Consider the following 15,345-nt stretch of genomic DNA (forward strand, 5'->3'; position numbering starts at 1 on the left):
GCCATAAAGAACTTTATAGCAAAAATATCCCAGCTTAAACAGTACCCGGCCATCCACAGGTAACCAGTGGAGTTCACAGTAAAACAACGTAACATGATCATATTTCTTCAATCCGTAGATCAATCTAACTGCTATATTTTGAATCAGTGATAGTCTCAACAATTCTTTCTTGGTGACTGATAAATAAACAATATTACAGTAGTCGAGAAGACTCAATAGGAGTGACTGAACCAATAATTTAAAGGCAGGAACAAAATGTGAGGTTATTAAATTTGCAGATGACACCAAACTATACAGCAGGGTTGAAAGCAAGGAGGACTGCAAAAATCTCCAAAAAGATCTGACAGCGCTGGAAGAGTGGGCCAAAAAGTGGCAAATGAGCTTCAACATAGGGAAATGCAAGGTCATGCATGTAGGGAAAAAGAACCCGATGTTCACTTACAAAATGGGGGGATCACCGCTAGGGGTGAGTAATCTTGAAAGAGACCTGGGAGTGATGGTAGACATATCATTGAAGGCGTCGGCGCAGTGCGCCACAGCCTCAAGGAAGGCAAACAGAATGTTGGGCATCATTAAGAAGGATATCACGACCAGGACGAAGGAAGTCATCCTGCCACTGTATCGTGCAATGGTGTGCCCGCACCTGGAGTACTGTGTCCAGTACTGGTCGCCATACCTCAAGAAGGACATGGCGGTATTTGAGAGAGTCCAGAGAAGAGCAACTAAGTTAATAAAGGGTATGGAAGACCTCTCATATACTGACAGACTGAAGAAGCTGGGGCTTTTCTCCCTGGAAAAGCGGAGACTTAGAGGAGACATGATAGAAACCTTCAAGATCATGAAGGGCATAGAAAGAGTAGACAGGGACAGATTTTTCAAATTACGGGGAACCACAAGTACAAGGGGGCACTCAGAGAAATTGAAAGGGGAAAGGTTTAGAACAAACGCCAGGAAGTTCTTTTTCACTCAGAGGGTGGTGGATACATGGAATGCGCTACCGGAGGATGTGATAAGCAGAAGCATGCTACAGGGCTTCAAAGAGGGTCTGGACAGGTACCTGGAGGACAAAGGGATTGAGGGGTACAGATAGGAGTAGAGGTAGGTAATAGGGATAGGATTAGAGGATTAGAGGCAGTTACAAAATTAGTCAGGGACACTGTTCAGGCAATTAGGCCTGATGGGCTGCCGCGGGAGCGGACCGCTGGGCAGGATGGACCTCTGGTTTGCCTCAGCGGAGGCAACTTCTTATGTTCTTATGTTCTAATTGTTCGCAGTCTCCATAAAGTAAAGTAGCTTTTACATACAACAGCATCTATCTGACTTTTCATCGTAAGATGTTGATCTAAAACGATTCCTAGTATTTTAATCATTGGATGAATTACGTAAGATGTTGAGTGTATATTAATGGAAAGTTCGTGAATGGTTTTACTGGGTGATGCTACGAAAAACTTTGTTTTATCAGAATTAAGCTTTAGTTTGAATTGCTGCATCCAGAGATTCATCCTTTCCATTATAGTCTCAATTTTAGTAGTAATCTGATATAGAACCGAATTGTAAGGTATGACTAATGTAATGTCATCTGACCAATGTCCAGATCATTTAGGCACGAACCTAACGATGAGAGATAAACATTAAGGGCTCCTTTTACGAATCTGCATTAGCGGTTTAACGCGCATAATAGTGCGCGCTAATTTGCTGGCTGTGCTAGCCACTACCGCCTCCTCTTGAGCAGGTGGTAGTTTTTTGGCTAGCATGGGGTTAGCGCGCGCTAAAAAGTTGTGTGTGATAAAGCCATTAATGCGGCTTCATAAAAGGAGCCCTAAATAATGAAGGTGATAGCGGGGATCTCTGGGGAACACCGCATGGATTTTTCCAACTAAAGGAAAGTTGAGTCTAAAATCTAACTTGATAGGATCTAGATTCCAAAAATCTCTTCAACCATGAATAAACATTACCATCTAATCCTAAAGCATTCAAGCATATTAGAAGGTTGGTATAAAACACATGGAAAAGTTAAATTTACAAGGCATAACCCCTATTAATTTTGCAGTTTAAAAAACCCTACATAGAAAGATACATTTTACAGTGATATCTCTATGATTCCCAGGTCCTTGGGCAGAACTTGAATTAATGGATAAAGCCAGTCAGTGGAATAGCAAGGGAAGGAGGTGCCTTGTGCAGTGGCATCTTGTGCCCCCCCCCCCCCATGTATCTCTTCAAAATCTTTGGCGGCAGCAAGCAGCATCTCCTAGCTGCTGCTCATGCCAGCCTCAATTCTCCCTCTGACATCATTTCCTGGTCCTGTGACCAGGAAGTGATGTGAGGAGAGCTGAGGTCAACTTAAGCAGTAGCTAGGAGATGCTGCTTACTACCGTCAAAGATTTTAATGAAGTAGGTGGGTGGAGAGGATGAGATGTGCCGGTACGACTGCAAAGACGGTGCCCAGGGTGGTCAGCCCCCTAAGCCCTCACCCTCTCACTACACCACTGAAACCAGTCAATACTGGCTATGATGTGCCACATATGAAGATATCATCATCACCATTATAGTGTTATATACTTCTATGGTATTATGGAGCCCTGTCTACTATACACAATAACTTTCACAATATCAGCCCTTTCTTTCTATATTTCATTCCTTATGATTGAAAATTTTTGTTAGATATTACTAGTTCATGAACTTTAACAATTTACAAAAGCAATAACAAAGCCTGAAACAGTGCTGAGATGAAGTCCATTCAGAAATTATGTTATTCTGCAGATTAAATTTTGCAACAATCTTTATATAGATGGAAGAAAACACTGAATAGCCCTATGGTGAGATTATGTTAAACTTAAATTGCATGAGGGAAGATTTTACCTTTTAGAAAAATCCTTTTCATGTCTTTTTTAGATGAAACAGTTTATATCTCACTCATCCATCCAGGCAAATCCTGTACTTACTATAGATTTTTAGTGGACAGATATCTAGTTTCTACAGCTTTAACTTATTATTACCTATTATTTTGTTTGTTTTTTTATTGATGGAGGGTTACTTTTCCTGAAGATGTTAGTGAACCTGATTATACAGCCTTTCCAGGCTGGTCAGGCAATATACAGTATAAGATTTTCAGATGAATAACCTGTAATCCCACCTTTTCAGGCTGCATATAACAAGTTATAACCCACCTGAAGTAATTCTTTCTAGCCATGAGTTCAGTTTTAAATCAAAGTCTCATTAATTTTTTTAAATTTTTTTCCTGTCTGTGAGTCCTGTCTGTTTGCCTTGGTGGCATATAGAGGGGCATTTTCAGAAAAAAAAAATCTAAGTCCAACTTGGGCGTTTCCAGCTGGACATCCAAAGTTGGAGGGACAAAAATGACCATTTTCAAATAGCAAACTGTTGGACATCCAAATATGTATATTTTTTGAAAATCATCTACTAAGTGTGACAGGGAGATTCCTGACATGCTGGTAGAAACCGTGCAATGTTCTAAAACTATCCCTAAACCTGCTCCTAGAAGCAAGCAGGTTAGGGAAACTGCCCTGCAGAATTTATCCCTAGTGAAAGGCAGCCCAAAAGTGACCCGATTATACTTGCCTAGTTCTAGTGTAGGGAATGCTAAAGGTAAAGAACTACAAGTACCAGCAGGCACCAGGCCGGTGATAGCAAAACCCACAAAGGAATTAGTTCCTGCAATCAGTTTTGCTGGGGGCAGGGCTAGTCAGCAGGGAAGCTATCCAAGGTCATTATCAAAGCACCAGAAAGCTACAGGTGTTTCTAGAGACAATCAACATAAGGCTAGAGAAAAGGGTGTATTCTCTTGGCCAGAGAGACAGCCAATAACCTTCAGCCTGCCTGAACCCATGGAAAGAGGCAGACCAGTGCAATCCAGGGGCCAGAAGCCAGCATTTCCCACAGGAAAAAGGGAGAAAACTCAGGTCTGAATCTTGTCAGTATTCTTCTGAAGGTAACACTGTTTTAGATATAGAAATGCCAGAAGAAATATTTACAAGTGATTATAAAATGGAACCTGTAGAATCCTGTTTACCTGAAGCCATGTTTTTGAGTAAAAGCTTGGGGAAATCATATGCTGTTCTGGGAAGATGGAATTGCCTCACAAACCCTAATAACTGAAGGGTATAGAATCCCTGCTTCTGATTAAATTGAAGTTAACAGAAGAGATGGAAAAATTGTGTCCTGAAGTACTGTGAAAGAACCAGGCTGAGCAGAACTAGCCGGTTCCAGGACTTTGATACTGAAAGTTTGGTCTTTTGTTTTTGTAATAAGGACTGGTAGAGCATAGCCGGTTGAAAGCACGTTTGGTGAAAATTGCCAGATTGTGAACTGTACAACTGTGGAGCCTGGTTGGGATAACAAGCTGTTTAGCCACCAGAACAAGTCTGTTTTTTGGGGGAGGGGTTTCCTTTCACCACAGTATAAGCTAGAAAATAAGGACATAATAATTCACACTAAACACTTTTGATGGCCCTTTTTTATTTGATGCAATCACCCCTCTACCCTCCATGCCTCATTCAACTGCTCGTCTGAGGCTTGGATGACCCAGGACTCTGGCTAATCCAGTCCAGGTATTACCCGGTCACAGAGCTCATCTTGGCCACCAGGACATCTATGCTGCCAGAACGTCTAACTCTATCCCCATTTCCAATCAGAAAAACATCCATGTTAAAAACATCCAAATGCAGACCATTTGGATATGGGTGGGGTCAGCATAGTAATGGATTGGCCACATAGACATCACAGCAGAGCAATGGAACACCTTAGAGGGCACTGCTGTTAACTTCACATAAAGCAGGGGTGTCCAATGTCGGTCCTCGAGGGCCGCAATCCAGTCGGGTTTTCAGGATTTCCCCAATGAATATGCATGAGATCTATTTGCATGCACTGCTTTCAATGCATATTCATTGGGGAAATCCTGAAAACCCGACTGGATTGCGGCCCTTGAGGACCGACATTGGACACCCCTGACATAAAGGGTGTCAGATGTGTATCTCACCATAACCCTCTTAGAATTTATGGTGAGCCCCCAACCCCCACAACCTTCTATACCACCTGTGTTCTATCCCAATAGCACTTATGGCTGCAGATGCAGGTGGCACATATATGGCAGTATAGTAGGGTTTGGGTGGGCTCACATGTTCTACCATAAATGTAGTGGTTAGAGTGGCTTATCGGCCTGGGTCCTCCTCTCTATGGTTCATTAGCCCACCCACCATGCTACTTAAGACACCTGTGTGCACAACTACTAGGTTTCCCCATACTAGATGCTGGTGTTTTAGAGACAGGTATGTATCTTTTTGTTCTCATTTTTGTGTGGTGGAAGGGGGTCAATGAGCACAGGAGGAGTGTGGGGATGTCTTACCTTGATGCATGCAGTGGTCATCTGGTCGGTTTTGCACCTAGATGCTTCTACAACAGGTCTAGTTCCAAACGTCTAAGTTCGGTTCAGGATGTCTTGCAAAATATTTGATTTTCGCTGCAAGACATCCAAGTCTAACCCGCCCTTAGGCATGCCCATAGCACACCTCTAAGTTTCAGGTTTCTTTATTTTTGATATATCATCTATCAAAACAAATGTCTAGACCAGGGGTCTCAAAGTCCCTCCTCGAGGGCCGCAATCCAGTTGGGTTTTCAGGATTTCCCCAATGAATATGCATGAGATCTATTTGCATGCACTGCTTTCATTGTATGCTAATAGATCTCATGCATATTCATTGGGGAAATCCTGAAAACCCGACTGGATTCCGGCCCTCGATGAGGGACTTTGAAACCCCTGGTCTAGACGGTATACAATATAAAAAGATTGTAAGGGACAATTAAAATAGGTAAATAAAAGCAATATTTTATCAAATATTAAAAATACTAGATGAATTTGGATTAACGTATATGAGACAGAAGGAAAGTAGGGGAGGAAAGGTTGTTTAAAATACATCAAAGTAAAATTAATAAAAAGGACGGTAAATGGGGAGTGGCAAAAACATTAGGAGGGGAATCATTTCAAAAGAAGTATTAGATGTTTCAAAGCTTCACATTAATCAAGGAATTAAGAGGCTGAAGCTAATACTAAAGAATAAAGGCATCTTTAAAGAGGAAGGTTTTAAGTTTGGCTTTAAATTTTTCAAGCGAGTTCTCTAATCGAACGTCTAATGGGAGGGCATTCTACAGAGAGGGGGCGGTAACTGAAAAGATGGATTTGCGAGTAGTATCGTAAAATAGTTCCCGTATTAATGGTATGGAGAGTAAATTTTGATTATTTGATCAGAGGGTCCTGGATGATGAATAAGGGATCAAAAGTTTATCTATAAACGCCGGTTGGTTAGAGTTTTTTTGTTTTAAAAGTGAGGATTAGTATTTTATAGGAGAGGCGATGAGTAATAGGTAGCCAATGTGCTTTGCGGAGGAGAGGGGTGACATGGTCAAATTTTTTTGCATGATAGATTAATTAACAGCAGTGTTTTGCAATAGTTGTAGATGACAGATTTCTTTCTGGGTTATACCTTGATAAAGGGCATTACAGAATCTATAGTTGAAATTACTAGGGAGTGAATCAAGATATTAATTGAGGAGGGATCAAGAAAAGAAGAAATAGAACGGATGAACCTAAGCTTCTGAAAACATTTCTGCATAACTGCACTAACTTGTTGATGAAAGGTGAGGTTCTTGTCTAGCATGACTCCGAGATAGTTTAACTTTACTATCTGTTTGAATTGGAGAGGAGTCGATACAGATGGGTAGACATAAATGTTCATCTGAAGAGGGCGAGAAGTAGTTTTAAGAATGTTCAGTGAAAATTTATTATGCCGAAGCCAATCTGGAACACCTTCACACAATGTGTAATTAAATTCTGGAATTCGTTGCCAGAGAATGTGGTGAAATCAGTTAGCTTAGCGGGGTTTAAAAAAGGCTCAGATAATTTCCTAAAAGAGAAGTTCATAGGCCATTATTGGGATGGCTTAGGGAAATCCACTGTTTATTCCTAGGATAAGCAACATAGAATCTGTTTACTACTTGGGATCTAGCTAGGTACTTGGGACCTGGGTTGGCCACTGTTGAAAACAGGTTACTGGGCTTGATGGACCTTCAGTCTGTCCTAGTATGGCAAGTCTTTATGTTCTTATGTCCAGAAAGGCAGTTTTGATTATTGTCACTTGAATGTCCTGGTGATTAAGACGTCCAAGTGCCAATTTAGGATGCTTTTTGGATGTTTATATTTTTTTCATTATGAGCCCGAAAAGCTCTAAGAAGCAGGATCTGCCTGACTCTCACCTGTCTCTGTCCAAAGCTGGTACACTTACCTGATTGTATTACTAATAATAATATCTGGCATATACCTGTGAAAATTCCTGGTTATCAAAGACAGTCTGCGCACATTCAAGTAAAAGTATATCTGCTCACTTTCAGCTAAGGCATAAAGTTTTGCACACTTTTGTTTCCCTTAAAGATCCTTGTCTTGAAACAATAGAACCATCATTTTATGCATTTGGTCTCTAGGAAAACCCATTAGTATTCAAATGGGTACGTTAATTCTCTGATGATTTACAGGGTCTGGGATCTGGAAGAAGTTGTTCCTGCTTCATTAAGCAATTATAATGAAAGGAGATGTGATAAAAAGAAAAAATGCCTATATTAATATAGAGATTGTTTGTAAAATATATATAGATATATTGGCATAGAAATTAAAGCAGATTTCACAGCCCAGAGAAAAGGATTTTTACTATATGATTTGTTTTCTTATGTAGCAAAGCTCACACATCTTCAATTTTCAATGAAAGTTTGGCAGCAAGAAAGTGTGTACTCGGGTCACATTGCAACCAACAATCATTTTAATCTGGAGTACCTTCTGAATTTGTGAGCAGCAGCACATGTGGTAAACCTATAGCCCTGGCGTTCATATGCGTCTGAGATGTAACGTCAAACGAAAAAGCGCAACTTTCTAATGACCAAAAGTGATTTAAAAAGACTCGTTGGCCAGAGAAGCAGATTAGCCAACAGAAGGCTAATAATTATGCACCCAGCATCACAGACAGCAACACAACACGCTGCAAAGTCAGGGCTCATTCCGGGGAAGAAGCCAGTCAAAGATCAAGCAGAAGGACAATCCAGAGCTCGGCATCTGGGTTCGTCTGCTGCCAGGCTTGCCTCATGAGTAGCCGCATTGGTTGGCTCTTCAGCAGAGCCCAACCGAGAGAGAGAGGCCAAAGAGGTCTGCACTCCCTGATGCCAGGAACAGACAGAGGCAGTATGCAGTAGACATTAGAGTTTCTTTAACACGCCAGTGTGCCCTGGCACTGATCTAGTTTATTTTATTTATAAAGCAAGACTGGATCCAACATTGGGATTTTTTTTTTGTCAACACTTAAAAGGACAAATATTTTTATTCTCTCACAGCTATTGCTGTTAACTTTCCCATCATGCGCACACAGAGACACACACATACACACACACACTTTGAAAATTCAGTGCTTGATACTTTATCAATCGTGCAATTAATGTCAAAAAGGGGTTCTGCCAAAGAGTGAGTGTCTTCCTATCTGTGATTTCCTCAGCACCAGATTGTGGTTAGCGCATAGGGTAACCGCAGCAAGCACAACAGTTTCTCCTTCCACTTGTATTTGTACATTCTTGCAAATTCTGCTGCCCTCTGGAGAGCTGCCAGAAGTCCCTCACTGAAATGGAAAGTCTCTCCTTTGATGCAAAAAAAAAAAAAAAAAGCATGCATATACCACTTTTCTTCCTTGTTCTTCTACTCCGGTGCTTTGCAATTCTCATCTTTTAAAATATCTCCCACAGCTTTAAAAACTGCTAGCTCTACACCAGTGTTTCTCAACTCGGTCCTGGAGTACCCCCCGTGCTCGGTCCTGGAGTACCCCCCGTGCCAGTCAAGTTTTCAGGATATCCACAATGAATATGCATATACTTGATTTGCATACACTGCCTCCACAATACGCAAATTTTTTTTCATGCATATTCACTGTGGATATCCTGAAAACCTGACTGGCACGGGGGTACTCCAGGACCGAGTTGAGAAACACTGCTCTACACTACTGACCTGGATCTTCTCAACGTGGTGGACTTTTAGTACAGTTTTAGTATTGCTATAGCTAATGTTTCTTGCGAGCAGTTTAATTATGGCCCTGTTTGTTGTTGAGCTCAGTGCTGTTTTTGACAAGCTTTCTTTTGCTTGGATGTTTATTATGTAAATGTCAATAAATATATAAATAATTGCCAACTCTGACATTGATGGGCAAAAAATCACTGCAACTCTAGCAATAATGTGTCCAGAAATACACTTGAGAAAGCTAATCCAGGACTCGCAATTATTTTGATTTGTTCAGCCCCCTTCATCAGAGCGGCATCTCCACACGCTCTATGATTTAATACTTTAAAACAAGCACACAGTGACTCTAGGACACAAAGTCTGGCTACCATTTTTGGTGTCCGACATGCATGACAGCTTCCAAAAGGCAGAGGGCAGAAGGAGCAATTCGATTAATTACTCAATTACAGCTGGGTAAACTGAGGCACAGTAAGATAAAGTGATTTGCCCAATTTCATATGGCAAGTCAGTAGAAAAATAGGATTGGAACTTACAATTCTCAGGAGCTCTACTGGCTCAAAGGTCACTGCTCCAGCCCACAGCTTATTGCTAGAACAACTCTAGCTTAAACCCTTTGCATGACTGCAGCTTCCCCAGACCCTGGCATTTTCAGAAATATCCTGCTTTGTGCACTTTAGATGACTTTTTCAGGCTACAATTCATAGGAGCTGATTCAAATAGAAAGGCATGGAGAGCAGCTATTAGAGAAAGCAGTGAATAAAAATAATCACTATTCAAAGCTAAAACAGAAGCTCATAGGGAGGCCAAATAGTACTAGACTGAGTAATAAAGAGTTTTGAATTTAACTTGATCTAAGGTCCAAACTCTGTAAATGGCATCCTAATTTGCGTGCGCTAGTCGGTGTGCAAAGCCAATCTGTGTGTGCAACTTAATTGTTTAACAAGCCAACTGGAACAGATAATTGGCAAGTAATACCTAACATTTGTTGCTGGTTGGCACTCGATGAAGATTTACAAAAAAAAAAAAAAAAAGAAGCTATATGTACAACTTTGTAGGCGCATTCTATAAAGTGGTGCGTGTCACTTCAGGTGGGTGAATCTCAAAAGGCGGCGTGGCTAGGGAAGGAGCATGGGCGGATTGTGGGCATTCCTAAAAATAAGAGGCACTGTTATAGAATACGCCTGATCCATGCACAACTTAGGCGTAGGCATTTCGACCTGGTTTTCCTTTACCTAACCATGCATGCCTTAATGTCATGCCATGTAGGCTGCTAAGCTCAATTCTATATATAGCGGATGCCTTTTATAGAATCATGCTAACCACCATTCTGGTCAGCACAATTTTTTAAGTGCCATATATAGAGAATTGGGGGGGGGGTTAGTCTAGGAATAAAATAACTATTACTTATAAATACAAATACAAAATATGCTTATGTTCCACAAATACTACAAGGTTTGATGCAAATCAGTTAATGTAACCAATTATAATCATGAGCCACATAAAAACATAAAACCCTAAGTAATGTTACAAGAGAAAATCTACAGCAAATATCAGTTCCAAATCCAGATATCTCTTAAAAAGATATGACTTTGGGTATTTTTGCAACCAAGGATATGAATCTGATCTTCTAATTTGTACAGGTAAAGAATTCCAGTGAAATGCTGCCTGATTAGAGATGGTATTATGTAAACCACATAGATCAGTGGTTCCCAAACCCTGTCCTGGGGGACCCCCAGCCAGTCGGGTTTTCAAGATATCCCTAATGGAATATAATGGAAGTGACAGGTATGCAAATCTCTCTCATGCATATTCATTAGGGATATCTTGAAAACTCGACTGGCTGGGGGTCCCCCAGGACAGGGTTTGGGAACCATTGACATAGATAGTATGCGAAATGCAGTACTGTATAGCAAAAATTAATTCAACTTGAACTTGAAACTTCTTTGTGAATGATTGCCTCTAGGAGTAGGGAAATGAAGCATCCAAGTATCCCAAAAGTCTGGAAACCTCCCTGTTTGAGATACAGATAAAGTTTCTTAGATAAGATGGATCCAAACCAAAAAAGTATTCTGTGTACCATCATACAAATCTTAAAAATAGTCCATGCTTCTACTGGGAGCTAATGCAAGGACCTTAACAGAGAAGTAATTCTATCTGATTTATGTGCTGAAAAAAATCACTCTAGCTGTCGTGTTTTGTATAGTGATGTCATCACTCCTATATAATGGCCTCTCGAAAATTTCAGTCTCATTTACTCGACTGCACTTTGGGAGTTACAGGTATGCTCACTCTTTGCTTGCTGAGAAATTCTGTAAGTAGATTTTTTTTTTTCCGTCATTACCATAGTCACATTCACAATGCTTGACCGTTGTGCTATAGAATTTTTTTGTCGTTGAATCTCTGAGTAGACTTGGGGATCCTTTTACTAAGGCACGCTAATCGATTTAGCGCGTGCTAATTGCTAAGGCGCCCATAGAATATGAGCCCTTTGGCATTTAGTGCACACTAAGGGCTAGATTCAATAACGTGCCCAATCGGGCCCGATCCAGGCAAGTCCAACAAATTCACAAAACTGCAACATGCAGATGAGGGCGATCAAAGGAACGCCCCCATCTGCCGGCACAGATCACTCTATAGCGATCCCTGCGCATGCGCTGGACCTCCAGTCCGGCACTTTTTTTTTTTTCTTTTTGTAAACTTATTTTTACAGCCCATAGTTTTAACCCGCTTTAAGTCTGTGGGTTAAAACCATGGGCTTACTCTGCAGGGAAGGGTGGGAAAGTCGGGGCAGGCAAGCGATGATGGAAGCTCGAGGCAGGTAGGCAGGCAGATCGGGGCAGGCAGGCGATCAAGGCAGCATCGGGGCAGGCAGACAGATTAGGGCAGCTACAGTCGGGGCAGACAGGCAGATTGGGGAAGCAGGAGATCGGGGCTGACAGGGCTGAGAGCAGGGCGGCAGAAGGCAGTCGGAAAGGGCTTCAGCGACTGGTCCTCAGCAGTAGCTTTTTGGGTTGATCGGCCAGCACAATCGAATCAGCAAACTTGTTTAGTGAATCGCGTCCCTGCATACTTTGCATGCAGTTCCCCTCATTTGCATGCGCGGATCGGAATCGGATCGCAAAACAGGTTAGTGAATACTGCAGAAGGAAAATCAGGTCGCAAAGGGCTCGCAAACCGATCAGTACATGATCAGTTTGCTTAATTAATCTAGCCCTAAATCAGTTAGCACGCCTTCGTAAAAGGACCCTTTAGTTTTTCATAATGATCAGTTTCAGTTTTTAACACAGACATATTTTGGAAAGACAAAGATTATCATTGCTAGTCACTCCTGTATTGTGAGTCCCATTCCTTGGTTCCTACTTTTATGCATATTTGCACTTTAAGGTGACTATTTCTCACTAATTCATGCTGATAGTGCTGCACCTGACATTTATCTTTCTATTGGAAGAAGGTGGTTTGGTTAGGTTTTTTTCTTTTTTCTCCTTTTTATTTTCTCTTATCACGGTTACTTTGGCATTTTTCTAGGATGTCAGAATGCTTATTCAATAGCAGCCATAGTTTAACTTACTTCCATATTTAATGACATTTACAGACTGGTTCATGACTATTTTCAATTAATCATAAACAGCAGTTAAACAAAAAAAAAGTATGTATGGCCCTTCACAGTCATCCCCTCCTCCTCCAATTTTGTTCACTAGATGCACTTTTACATGTTTTGCCTTTTTCCCGCCATTTCCTTTGTTAGATTCTGCTTTTAATGTCAGCTTCGGGGCAACACATACAACCACAAATTTCCACATACTTGTTTTTGGATTATGTCACATTTACAGATTGGGCAGATGCTACATGGAAGGGAGAGGGAGGACAGACGCTTGATAGGAAGAAGAGAGTGAAGAGAAGATGAAGAAAGCAGAACCAGAAATGGCAAAAGGTAGAAATTTATTTTTTTTTGCTTTAGAATAAAATATTGTAGCTGTATTGATAAGTTTATAAATAAAAAATAGAAATAAGGTAGTCTTTTTTTATTGGACTAATTTTAATACATTTTTAACTAACTTTCAGAGACCAATACCCCTTTCCTTAGGTCAGGACAGGATATCATAAGAGCAGTGTACTGTACTGACCTGAAGAAGGAGGTTTTGGCCTCTGAAAGCTAATTAAAAAATGTATTAGTGCCAGTGGTAGCAAACTCAGTCAAAAGAGCCAACGATCAGCAGTACAACAATTAAGATTTCTTTTGAGAGCTATACCCCGTGCCCACTTGCGCTACAACAGTTACGTCAACCCAACTGACACCCCGCTCACCCGCACATAGTCAAAATCGATTCATGGCAGAGCCTAGAGAATGACACGGGGGGAAAAATTTGTGTTCCTCCTCGCCCCGTCCTCGCGAGCTTGGTCCCCATCCCCGCAAACCATTTGATCCCATCCACACAAGCCTCAAATAGTTTCATACTGAACTTATTATATTAAAGTATAAAAAGAAACAATATTCTGTACAATTGTCAATTTATAAATCAGCATCTTCTCCACACACTCTTCCCCATTTCCCGTCAGTGTCCTCAGCCCACTCTATCTCCACTTCCCTTCAGCGCACGCACATAAAAACAAGCAAGCAATTTTATATCATTTTCATTCTATTCATTCATAGAAATTAAAGTCTAAATAATGCCAGTCACATTACAAAACATGATTTTACAAAAATAATTCCCTGCACAGTCAAGCCTGCAAGGATTACTAGATGTCTTTCAGCAGCTCCCCTCCCTCCCTCCTCCTTACCTTCGTGGCCAAGTCAAAATGATCTACTAACAATAAAATTTTAAAAAACACAAAGCACACTGTACGCAGATAAAATGTTAATTATCATTTATATTCCGTGGGTTTTCAAAGAGGTCAAGGCAGATGACTTTATGCAATGTCACCTCAGTAACAACTATACAAAAATAGACAAATATACCCCCTCCCTTTTTACTAAACCGTGATAGCAGTTTTCAGCGCAGGGAGCTGCACTGAATGCCCTGCACTGCTCTCGATGCTCATAGGCTCCCTGCGCTAAAAACCACTATTGCAATTTAGTAAAAGGAGGTCATAGTGCAAAATATAGACAGCAGATAATTCTCAAAACGGACACATTTTGATCACTAAATTGAAAACAAAATCATTTTTCCTACATTTGTCTGGTAATTTCATCAGTATCTGGTTGCACTTTATTCTTCTGACTGTGCGTCCAATATTTCTTCCCTTCTTTCAGCTTCCTCTCATCCAGACTTCATTCTCTTCCCCAACTTTTTCTTTCTTTCACCCTGCCCCCTTCTTTCTTTCTCTCTCCATGCCCCCTTTCTTTCTTTTTATCTGTCTTTCTCTCTCCATGCCCCCTTTCTGTCTGTCTCCCTATCTTTCTCTCTCCATGCCCCCTTTCTGTCTTTCTCCCTGTCTTTCTGTCTGCCATCTCCCTTCTTTCTTTCTGTCTCCCTGCCCCCCTTTCTTTCTTTCTTCCTGCCCTCCCCCAAGCCACCGCCATTGGGGAACAGGCCGCCACCGCTACAGAGGATCAGGCCACTGCCGAGTTCTGAGGTCTCCCTGCTTCCCTTCTCCGTAAAGAGGACGCTGAAGCACCGGTTCGACCAACCTTTGCCATCCAACGTCAATTCTGACATCAGAGAGGAAGTTCTGGGCCAGCCAGGCAGCGAAGGTTGGTCGGCTCGGGGCTTTAGCGTCCTCTTTATGGGGAAGGGAAGCAGGTTGGGCACCCCTGCTCTAGCTAGCTGAGCCGCGAGCCACACTCAAGTGGCTAAAGAGCCGCATGCGGCTCATGAGCTGCAGTTTGCCGACCACTGGATTAGTCTAATAAAATCCTATTTTCTTATTTTATTTTCCAGTTTTTGAACATTATAGAAAAATGTACAGTATTAAGTATATTTTAGCTTCAATTTATATTATCAATATTGTTTATTGAGAAACTATATTGATGTTTGCCAACACTGAAAATATGTTTTCATTATTATTCATGGGATATATTTGTAAATCCTACCTCCAGTGTATGCATATATTCTCATGTATTTATTATAGATATCCTGAAAACCTGGTTGGTTTTCAGTCCTTTCGGATTGCAGTTTGACGGCCCAAAGTTGCAGATAAAATGTTAAGGAAAAGAGAGGACAAGAATGAGCACCAGTGAATGCAGCATGTGAGACCCTAGAGTTCAGGAAACCCCTCCTGCCAACAAACCTGTACTCTATCAGACAGGAATAAGGTAATAAAATCCAAAACTCTGCCTACCACATGAA

At 41.2% G+C, this 15,345-nt stretch overlaps 1 long non-coding RNA gene across 3 annotated transcripts in view; it reads left to right on the top strand.

The window, feature by feature from the left end:
* Nucleotides 1–3,811: 3,811 nt before the first annotated feature.
* Nucleotides 3,812–15,345, top strand: part of LOC117355843 — a 74,626-nt gene continuing 63,092 nt past the window's right edge. For all 3 annotated transcript variants that reach the window (XR_004538459.1, XR_004538458.1, XR_004538460.1), the window contains exons 1-3: nt 3,812–3,949; nt 12,889–12,989; nt 15,128–15,311. This is a non-coding gene — a long non-coding RNA (uncharacterized LOC117355843). The remainder of the gene's footprint in view (nt 3,950–12,888; nt 12,990–15,127; nt 15,312–15,345) is intronic.

This window comes from Geotrypetes seraphini, chromosome 2, assembly GCF_902459505.1.
Source record: "Geotrypetes seraphini chromosome 2, aGeoSer1.1, whole genome shotgun sequence".
In the NCBI taxonomy this organism is placed as follows: domain Eukaryota; kingdom Metazoa; phylum Chordata; class Amphibia; order Gymnophiona; family Dermophiidae; genus Geotrypetes; species Geotrypetes seraphini.